The sequence below is a fragment of the Rhinoderma darwinii genome, chromosome 2 (assembly GCF_050947455.1).
Source record: "Rhinoderma darwinii isolate aRhiDar2 chromosome 2, aRhiDar2.hap1, whole genome shotgun sequence".
NCBI lineage: Eukaryota > Metazoa > Chordata > Amphibia > Anura > Rhinodermatidae > Rhinoderma > Rhinoderma darwinii.
Window position 1 is genome coordinate 86,841,566 of NC_134688.1, and position 11,335 is coordinate 86,852,900.

Below are 11,335 nucleotides of genomic sequence, written 5' to 3' on the forward strand. Positions count from 1 at the left end.
CCCTGTAGAGAACGCCATACAGCCCCCTGTAGAGAACGCCATACAGCCCCCTGTAGAGAACGCCATACAGCCCCCCCTGTAGAGAACGCGATACAGTCCCCCCTGTAGGGAACGCCATACAGCCCCCCTGTAGGGAACGCCATACAGCCCCCCCTGTAGGGAACGCCATACAGCCCCCCCCCTGTAGGGAACACCGTACAGCCCCCCCCCCCGTAGGGAACGCCATACAGCGTCCCCCCTCCCAAAAAAATGCGACCTACAGTGTGTCCTACAAAAGACATGTATCTCCTATCCACAGGATAGGGGATACATGTGTGATCGCTGGCAGCGATAGGGAGAACGGGGGACTGAAAGTCCCCCGAAGTTCTCCATGACTAACCTCTGACTTCCGGCGACTATGTGAACTGAACCTTAAGGATCGTGGTTTAAAAAAGATGGCTTCAAAATTAGAAAAAAGGGTCTGATTTTTTCCAGAAAATGGTATTCCAGCACATCCCTGGAGCTGAGCTGCAATACCCGAGACAGTCTATGGACAAGAATGGCGCTATTTCTGGAACAAATGCAGACCCTTTTTCTTATCATGGACAAACCCTTTAAGGCTTACACCATTTTGTTTCCTTCACCTAAACAGATTTAAAATTCTGGGCTGATTCTCTTCTGAATTTGTCTCTATAGAGGTCGTACAAGTATTTTTTTTCTGACACAGAGCTCCAATTCTCCTGCATAGTCATAAAGTTAAATGATAAAAATTTGGCGAGCCATCACTAGGGGGAATTTAAGAGCATTGAACTCAGTAATAAGGTAGTATGCAGTAAACTCCTAAGCTCCCCCTAGTGGTCGCTATGATACTATGTGTATACAGGGAATTTGGAGCTCTGTAGCAGAAAACAATGTTCCAACCCTATAAAGATATGTTAAGAAATTAATAGATTTTCTTAGGATTTAACAGTCATTATTGATGATCATTCTATTTGTTATACTATTTATCTAACTTGCTTCTAAACTTATGTACGAAATTGTATTTGTCATGAATGATGGTTTTGATAATTGTTTATTGTTAAAGCAATCGAAACATGATCAGATCGCTTATCATTTGGCCAACTCCAATTACAACTTTCTATGCATAAATGTAAATAAAAAAGATGACGTACCCTAGGGGAAAATATGAGTGTTGTTGTTTTCTTTTGTTGTTTGTTTTTCTTTTAGGAAAAGCATAAAATGTACAACTCAAAAATTAAATTAAGGCTTCCCAGAAATGTCCAAATATTCGGTTATACATTTCATGACTGTATGTGGAACGAAATACATTACATAACTTATCGAAAAAGGAAATTATTCTACAAATATTTAAAAAAAAAAATGAAAACAATTGTTTAACATTCTAAGTTGCATTGTCAAAATTATTTTCTACCAATTTGAAAAACTGGAAATTTTAATTCTCCATACCAGGTGGTTTAGTCTGGATAAAAGTTCTAACCAATGTTATTAACAATCAGCATTATGCGGTGAATGAACCTGGCCATAGATACCAGTTGGATCTGTCGATCTCTGGGCATTTGTCTTTTTGGGAGAAGATCAGCCGTGTTGTATGTTTTGGATGATACTCTATGGTTTACCCCTGAGATAGGTGGCACTGAATCGAATGTGCATTATGGGATGGAGGTCAGTAAGTGCCAGTCAAACACCTTTCAGTGTGGAGGGATTGTCTCCATTTGACCACATTTATCCTTCATATAAAGAAGTTAATTGGCAGCCAGAACTTTAATGCAGACTTGGTTGATGCTCACGGGGTACAACGCGCCTCCGGTGCGATGTGTGAGTTTCTGATAGGTTCAATGTATGCACAGGAATTTAGAATACAATTTAAGTTTTCTTTTATCACTATTTCCTCTATATATAGAGCCCTCATATTCCTCAGCACTGTACAGAGAATTTCACCATTCAAATTGGCCCCGCTCCCAAATGGGGCTCACAATTTAAAATCTCAGACATACCGTCATAAACTTGGGCCAACCAGGAAACCAGCTAGCCTATTAGTAACGTATGTATTTGGACAAACACAGGGAGAACTTCATGCAGATGTTGTGCTTGGTCGGATTCGAGCTCAGGACCGCAGAGCTTCAAGAGAACAGTGCTGACCCCTGGGCCACTGCTTTCTTACATGTCTAATCGGCCCAAATAATTGGTCTTATTGGCTGGTCCTTAACGCTGTGGTTTCCAATGGTAGAAAAAAAGCTTCTGAATGTTCTCCAATATCATGTGAAAAGGCTCTTGTATAGTAAATAGCCCCCATTGTAAACATTTGGGAGAGACGACAGCTCTCTCATCTTGTTTAATAGAACTGGCGAACATTTACAGCATTAAGACCAAATCTATGGCCCATTATCTCATACTCATATTATATATTTAAAGTAATAAAGGTGTACTGCATAAAATACACCATACTGTTATAATGCCACTCTGATTCCTTGTATCCGGATTAATCGGAGGGGTGTAAATGGCATCTATATAGCATTGCCTAGAATAATGTGTTATTTGAAAACAAGAGTTTTCATTCATTTTTGCCTTCTAAATTGCATTTAAATAGCTCTTTTATTTGCACATTATACCCCATAGCAGAATCATTTGCCTTGTTTCCTTATTATGATGGGTTGCAGAATACTGGGAATAACTTAGCACTTCATAAATAAGGGGTAATGATATTAACAATGTTTCCTTTAGAATGCCAAGTGAGGGATACCATTACCAAAAAATCTATGTTTATTACTTCTTTTTAGGCTTAATTCACAATAAAAAAAAAAATCGATGTGAATAATTATGAAGTGTTTGTATTGATATGTCTGAGCACAAACTTGGCTTATATCAGTCATTGTCCTCCGCAATTTTTTTTTTTTTTCCTTTTTTGTTTTTTAAAAACTACTTATCAGCTCTCCTGACATGTCTGTTCTAGTAAGTACTTATATTTGGCTTTGTTGTGTACCTCTGTTATTCCTCCTGGAAATGTATTAATATATTGACAACTCTGCGTTACCTTTTCCCTTTTGTCAAACGGACGTTTCTCTACACAGTCTGACACTGTTAGCACTGAATGGGCATAGGGAATATTAACACCCAGTAGTCAATTTATTCATACATTTGCAGGAGGAATAACAGAGGGACTACACAATGGAGAGTTCCCACAAGATGCCCCAGAATTGTTTTTTCATTCAAGGTTGCTAGTATTTACTAAAACAGACACACCAGCAAAGATGACAGGTATGTGTAATTTAAATATTTATTGTTTTATACAAATTTTATTATGTTGCCACAATACAATAGGTTTTTGTTTTGACTCATTAGAGTCACTGTCCGATTATTAGGGTGTCTGACAACTATAGCCCCTACCGATCACTAAAACAAAGCGTCAGCAGCACTAGGAAAATGCTGTACCACGTTGACACCCCTTGGATTTTTTCTGAAGTCCTCTATACTTAGTGAGACAACCCCTTTAATGTTATTTATATCAATATACAATTATGGTGTCTACAATACTTGATTATATATTTCACGTTCTTTGTATGAATACTGTTTGCAGTCAGCAGATACTAAGTGAGGTTTTAAATTTTTCTACTTCAAAATGTGCATTGACTATAAATATATATATATATATATATATATGTATATATATACTCCTTGACATTGAAAGTGCAACACCGAGAAGGACAAGCCGTAAGGTTATGCAAATTGAGGAAGTAACAGGTGTCGCTAAGATCTGCAAATGATAAAATTTTCAAGCTCCTATCTCCAATCTGTGGCATGTGGAGGTGCATAAAAGCCAGATTGAAAGCAAGGTTTTTTTAGCCACATGAAAACGTAAGAATCTGATCATGTGGTGTGGGATGATTGTGCGATGCCTCCTGTTAGTCGACGTAACAGTTATGGCCACTCGTCGCAAACTGACAAACACAGAATCCTTGAACTGAGAGACCTTGGTTTATCACTCCCGCAGATCGCTACGTGCCTAGGCCGAAATGTCAGCACTGTTCAACGTTGCGTGTCCCGGGAAGTTGGGAGAACAACAATGAACGGGAAATAACAGCAAGAGGTGCGCAGGGACAAACCTCTGCATGGAATGATTGGAAGAATGGTGTGTAGTTAAATTAGATGTCACATCCCAAGCCTAGGACAGCAACCAGTTTCGACACAAACCATCAGAAGGCGTTTGCACGACATTGGGCTACGAGCCAGACGTCCAGCTACAGGTGTTCCATTGACCACACGCCACTGCTCCCAAAGGCTATCATGGTGCACAGCAAGACGACAATGGAGGCTGGAATGGGGGTCTATCCTCTTCAGGGATGAGTCCCGCTTTTGTCTCGGATGCAATGAAAGCCGGAGATTAGGCTGGAAACCACATGGGCAACGCCATATAGAGGCCTTCACAAGGGAATGTCACACTGGTCCTTCTTCTGGGATTACGGTGGAGTGGCATAATGTATGGTAGCCAGACCGCTCTAGTCTTCATTTCATGTACACTAACAGCTCGGCGTTACATCGATTTGGTCATTGAACCAGTGGCACGGCCATTTATCCAAAGTGTCCCAGAAGTCTTTTAACAGGACAACACCAGGCCGCATGTTGCTCATGCTACTGTGAGCAGCCTGCATGGTCTAAACGTGCTACCATGGCCTGCAGCATCTCCGGACTTGTCTCCAATCCAGCACATCTGGGACGTCATTGGCCAGCAATTGCAAAGGGATATGCCAATCTTGATAATTTCCGTGCCCAAGTCCATTCAGCGTGCCATAACATTCCTCAGACAACCATTAATAACTTTATTGATAGCATGCCAAGGCGTGTAAGTGCGTGTATTTCTGTGCATGGCGCCCATACTCAATACTGCATAAATCAAGATGTTTGGTATATTTTGTTTCCCTTTTTCCCATTTGCATATCATTAACATATCTATCGATCCTGTGATTTCCACAATTCCAAATTGTTTCCTTCTTGGTTTTGCAATTTCAATGTTGCGGAGTGTATTAGGAGGGTAGAACGGATTTGACCAGTCAATAAGCTTTTCAGGATGATATAAATTGAGCATGCTCACACCTGATATAGACATGAATGCAGATTAGAGGGACGGCTTATTCAATGTAGAAGAAAATCCTTTATATATGAGTCAAATATTACTGTAAATAACACATAGAATTCCACTTCTGGCTTTGGCCTTAAAAAAAACTTAGCCAAAATCTGTGGTGCAAATTTATCATGAGAGGTTTTTTGTAAGACAGTTTTGTGTCTAGGAGTTGAAGTTCACACCTGAGAATTTTGTACCGAATTCACTAAAGTGTTACACGGTGTATAGTGAATTTGGCACTATTTGTAAAAAGCGCCAAAACCAGAAACGACCTGATTTTCCTGTCAGTTTTCTAAAGGAGGAAGCAGGACCCCAGCATAGCAGGGTGGCTTCACTATGAGTTTTGTGTCACCCAGCTTTTTGGGGGCTCACACACTGTATGTGGGAGGAAAGATAAATATGCAGGAGTTGAATAACCTGATGCTGCGAGTGCTGATGTATGGCCAGGAGCTGAGGCAAAGTGTCCAGGGAGGAGTAGGAAGTAGTCTGAATCCTTAAAGGGATCCTGTCATCAACATCTTACCTGTTAAACTCGCCTGACCCCTCAATGGCCGCAGCTGTCCAGAGTTCGTTCCTGTTCTCTTCTTTCCTGAAGTCCTCTTCTGTCTGTAAACATCGACGTTTAAACTTTTCCCGCCTTTTATGGTAATTATTTTTCCCTCTGGGATGCAGCTTCTTAACCCCGCCCACCGCCGCCACCTGTCCGGCCCTGATTGGCTAAAGAGCTGTTAATCAAAAATAAGGAGGTGGAGTCCACTCTGAGATGCTGGAGGAATGAAAATCTGACTCTTTTCAGATGAAGATTTGACTCTTTTCTGCTCATTTGCATACGGTGTGGGACCACTGAAAAACGGAATACTAAAGGTACAGAACTTACTTAGAACATATTTATAGCTTAGATGACAATGATTTTTCACCCACTTTCACCAGGTATTGCTGGCTTTATAGCTAAAATGCTGGTGACAGGTTCCCTTTAAGCTCTGTTGGCTACTCCGGGGAAGCTCCAGTCACTATATCTTTCCCTGGCATCGTACAAGCGTGTGCAAAAATGAAAAATGAATTCATACTCAACAATCCCCTGTGATAATACCAATGCTGCTCAGTTCCCCACTGGTCCCTACTTCCAGCTGCAGCAATGTTGTCCCAACACAGGGACATGTGACCGCTTCAACCAATCACTGGCCACAACAGTGGCTCACTACAGCCAGTGATTGCAGGGGTGTAACTAGGAAAGACTGGGCCCCATAGAAAACTTTTGATGCCCCACACAGACCCCCTTGTAGATAGTGCCCCCCTGTAGATAGTGCCCCCTGTAGAGAGTGCTATACAGCCCCACTGTAGACAGTGTCGTGCCCTGTAGACAGCGCCCCCACCTTCCCCTTCTAGATAGTGAAATACAGCCCCCTGTAGATAGTGCCATACAGCCCCCCTGTAAATAGTGCCATACAGCCTGCCCGGTAGATAGTGTCCCCACCTCCACCTGTATATAGCGCCATACAGCCCACCCTGTAGTTAGTGCTATACTGCCCCCCTGTAGATAGCGCCCCCACCTTCCCCTGTATATAGCGCCATACAGCCCCCCTGTAGATAGCACCATACAGCCCCCCTCCTATGGATAGCGACATACAGCCCCCCTGTAAATAGCACCATACAACCCACCCTGTAGATAGCACCATACAGCCCCCCTCCTATGGATAGCGACATACAGCCCCCCTGTAAATAGCACCATACAACCCACCCTGTAGATAGCACCATACAGTCCCCCCCATAGATAGCGCCATACAGCCCCCCTCCTATGGATAGCGACATACAGCCCCCTGTAAATAGCACCATACAACCCACCCTGTATATAGCGCCATACATCGTCATCACGCTGACCTGCGCAGGGATCCAGTCCCTGCACATGATAGGCTGCAGGACGAACGTGGCCTGTAGCCTGATAAATGGCAGAGCAGGCAGATACCTCCCTGCTCTGCCATAGCATTCAACAGTATCTGTTAGCGGAGCCACCGCGCTTGGGGGGGGGGGGGCGTCCCAGCAGGCGGCACAGGCCTCATGCCTCGGGCCCCATAGCAGCCTCTATAGCGGCTACAGCGGTAGTTACGCCACTTAGTGATTGGCTACAGCGGTCACATGTTCGTGTGTCTGGATGTGTGTCTGTTGCAGCTGGAATTAAAGGCCTGTGCGGGCCCAGGAGAAATTAGTATATAAGCTGCGGGGGATGGTGAGGTGAGCATGGCTTTTTTTTATTTTTGTGCACTCTTGTGACTGTGGTTAAAACAATTATTTCTAGTCGCTGGACAACTATGGGCAGTTTTCTGTGGTGTATAAGGTATCTTTTTTTAGTGAATCCTGTGTCAATTTACGCCACCTCTGTTGTGCCAAAAATTGTGTCTTTTTACAAAAAGTGGCAAATGATAAATGTGGCAAGTTTACGCACACTAGCCAAGCCACACCCACTTTGCTATTTAAAACTAAAAACTGGCAAAGACAGCATTAAAGTTGGAGAAAAAGGCGCAAATGATAAATAAATCTGTTTGTTAGACATTTTATACAGAAATTTGTCGCAAATTCCAACAGAAAAGTGGCACAAATAGGATAATAAATCCCCCCCCCCTATGTGTGTGATCCTGTTTTGTTATTTTACTTTACCTTTTACCCTTTGTCATGACCTTCAGCTGTATACATACTGTATGCACTATTGTGTGGCAATATCATTGCAAATCATTCAAATATTTTGAATCTAGTAAAATATATTTAGAATTTCAAATTCTTTAAATAAACATTGTGCTCTCTATTTATGCCGAAGGCCAATACTTTATATAATATGTGGCAGGTTCAGGATGTATTTTTATTTTTTTCTAAACGTAATGTGAATTAAAGGTGTAACTGGCAGGTGAAAGGTTAATATATTCAGTCATCAGGCGCTGTTACCATTGTTTCATTTTCCTCTCCTGTTTGCATCTGCCCTCTATCTGCTTTTCCAGCTCACTGTTCTCATTTATCGTCTCTCCCCTCCCCCATCATAGACCTCTTTATTCTCCAGTGCCTAGAGAGTACAGAACCCCTCAGCCACTTCTGGGATAGCACTAATTCTAGCTAATCCATGGGGTTGGTTCTGGTTAGGTGTTCAGTTCTGCTTTTTTGTTTCTTTCCTGACCCATTTTGGGCACTCATTGGTTAACAAAGTTTACAGTCATCCAAAGCCTAAAATGTTCTGCTGACATCTAGTGGACTGGAATATAAATGCTGCTGTTGTACTTCGAGCCTGCGGCTTCTCGAATGATTGGCTGTAACCAAGGCGGCCTGCTTCATGCTCTTTTTGCAAAAAATCTACTTCCACGGTTTTGTCACAAAATTGCCATTGAGACGTGCCGACATGGCGTGACGGCCGTATATACCTGCTGCTTTTTCCTAGTGCTGTAATGATATTGTCCTCCAAGTTTTTAATTTTTCATGTGTTGCAATTATCTAAACCTATTTTTGTTTTCAAGAGTTAAAAGAGTTTTCAACTTTCTGTTTTCAAACTGTAAGGCCCCATGCACACGACCGTATTATTTCCCTCCTGTAAATACTGGCGTAAATACGGCTCCTTTGTCATCCGTATTCCACTCGTATTTACGGACCCGCGCCTTAAATAAGGGTCCATTGTTATCCGTATTCCACCTGTATTTACGGACCCGTTTTCTCTGATTCTCTTTATTCAAAAATTGAAATCAGGCATGAGCCTGCAGACAGGGGAATCCCCTGGCGTCGCCTGGCAACGCTCCCGTAATTACGGGTGCACACACATAGCCACCCGTAATTACGGGAGCCCCATAGACTTCTATGGGCCTGCCCATGCCGTAATTACGGCCTGAAATAGGACATGTTCTATATTTTTCAACGGCCCGGGCACCTTCCCGTAAGCAAACGGGAAGGTACCCGTGGCCAATAGAAGTCTATGGGCCCGTAATTACGGGCATTTTTACGGTCGTGTGCATGGGGCCTAAGACTTTATGAGATGAAAAGGAAGGAGTGGACCCCTGTGTGTGGTGGCTTTTTTTTGTTTTTAAATGGGGAGTCAGATAAGTGGCTTTCAGACATCTTCAATGCCGCTTATCACCAAGAGAAACAGAGGATACAACAGGTTCAAATTTAACCTGCCCGATGTTTGTTTGCTCTAATGGGACAGCTAGGCTGCCTCTACACATTTGATTTTTGGTGATACCATTGAAATTAGTGGGGCAAATATAAAAGGTGTATGTGACCTTTGACCCTCTGAAACATTGGGAGATATGATAGCAAGGTAGAGGTAGCAAAAATGATCCCCTAGCAGTGATTCCCAGTCTTATTTCCATGGGAGAACCCCCTGGAGTGGTTCCAATCACAAGGGACCCCTGCTCACGAGGGTAAACAGCATTGTATAATTCTATATTATGTCCAAAATTTGCTGACTGCTTTGCCTGCCCCCATGTCAAGCATTTATGAGGTTGAAATCAGTTTGACATCCGTACTGTAAATACAACAGAACTTTTTGCTTCTGTCTTCTGGGGAACCTGTAACCAGGTTCTAAGGCCGGGATCCCCCGTAGCAGAGATGCTGCGGAATTTCTGCAACGGAATTTCATGTGAAAATTCCATAGCATTTACAGTAGCAGCAAAGTGGATGAAATTAAGAAAATCTCATGACCAAGCTGCACAGCGCCAGCCAATTTATGATGTGTTTTTGTTGATGTTTTGTGGTGGGTTTTCCCCATTGATTTCCATGGGGATGCAAAACCCGCAATAGAAAGCCAAGTGTTGCGACTTTGCAGCGTAATCGCAGTGATTACGCTGCAAAAATCGCAAGTTCCTGCAGTCCGGCCTCCTGGGATGATTTTTCATACCATGTGACCGCTGCTGCCAATCACAGGCTGCAGCGTCACATGGCCTGCAACTACAAACGCAAAGGTTACAGCACCAGAATAAATTGAAAACAATTTATAGCAGTGCAAAGCCGAACAAGACTGGATCCAACCGTCCAACACAATGGCAACAAAAAGGAATTCAGGCAGCACATCCAAAAAACAAGGAACTTTTATTCGCCCATGCAATGAGGAGCTGAAACGCTGCATGGGTGACTAAAAGTTCCTTGTTTTTTTTATGTGCTGCCTGAATTCCTTTTTGTTGACATGGACTGCAAAGTCAACGTAGGAGGCCGGACTGCATGGGGGTAAGTATGGAGGTTTTTTTCTTTTTTTCAAGCGCTGCTTTCTGCAATGAGGTGAGATTTTTGCAGACAGAATATACTGTGAATTCCAGGTCCATGGGAACCCGGCCTAAGGAACTCCAGGAATCCAAGTTTTCCAGGGAACCCTTGTTGGGATACATTGTACTGAGGAGTTGCCTAGGGCTGTCAGATCTCCAGTAGTTCACGATCGGCCTTCAGGAACTTAGCTGGCCATACAAGTGAACATTTTCTGCAGACAACAGATCATATAAAGACAATTTTATGAAGAAATTTTCATGCAGTCCCTTGCAAAAGTATACACCCCTTTTGTTTCATTACAACCTGGAATTAAAATGGATTTTAAATTTGATTTTATGCAATGAGCATGACAAAATAATCCAAATTGTTAGGCTGGGTTCCCAAGGATCAGATCTGCACTGTGGGAACCCAACCATAGGGTGTAGTCACACGTGGCAGATTTAGTTGCAGAAATTTTCATTTAAATGGAACTAGCAGAAATCCATACACATGCTGCAGAAACAACCCCCTTCAAATGAATGGAACAGATTTTCATTTGCAGAAAATGTCTAAAATAAAATCTGCCACATGTGATTGCGCCCTTAGGCTATGTTTACACATGATGATTTGTTGCAGATTTTGATGCCAATTTTTTGAGCCAAAACCAGAAGTGAATCATGGAGGAAGGAAAGTATAAGTTCTTCCTTTCCTATATTCCCATATTTCCTATTATTTTGAAACCACTTTTGGCTTTGGCTTAAAATTCTGCATCGAAATCTATACCTAAATCTGCAACAAATCGCCATGTGTGAACATAGTCTAATAGTAGAATGAAAAAAAAAATAAAAATACCTTATTTAAAAAATATAAAAATAAATAACTAAAAACGGAAAAGTTGTAAGTGCGTATGTTGTCACCCACTTTGCTATGAAACCCCTAAATAAGGTCTGGTCAAACCAATCAACTTCAGAAGTCACATAATTAGTTGAATAAAGTCCCCCCTGTATACAA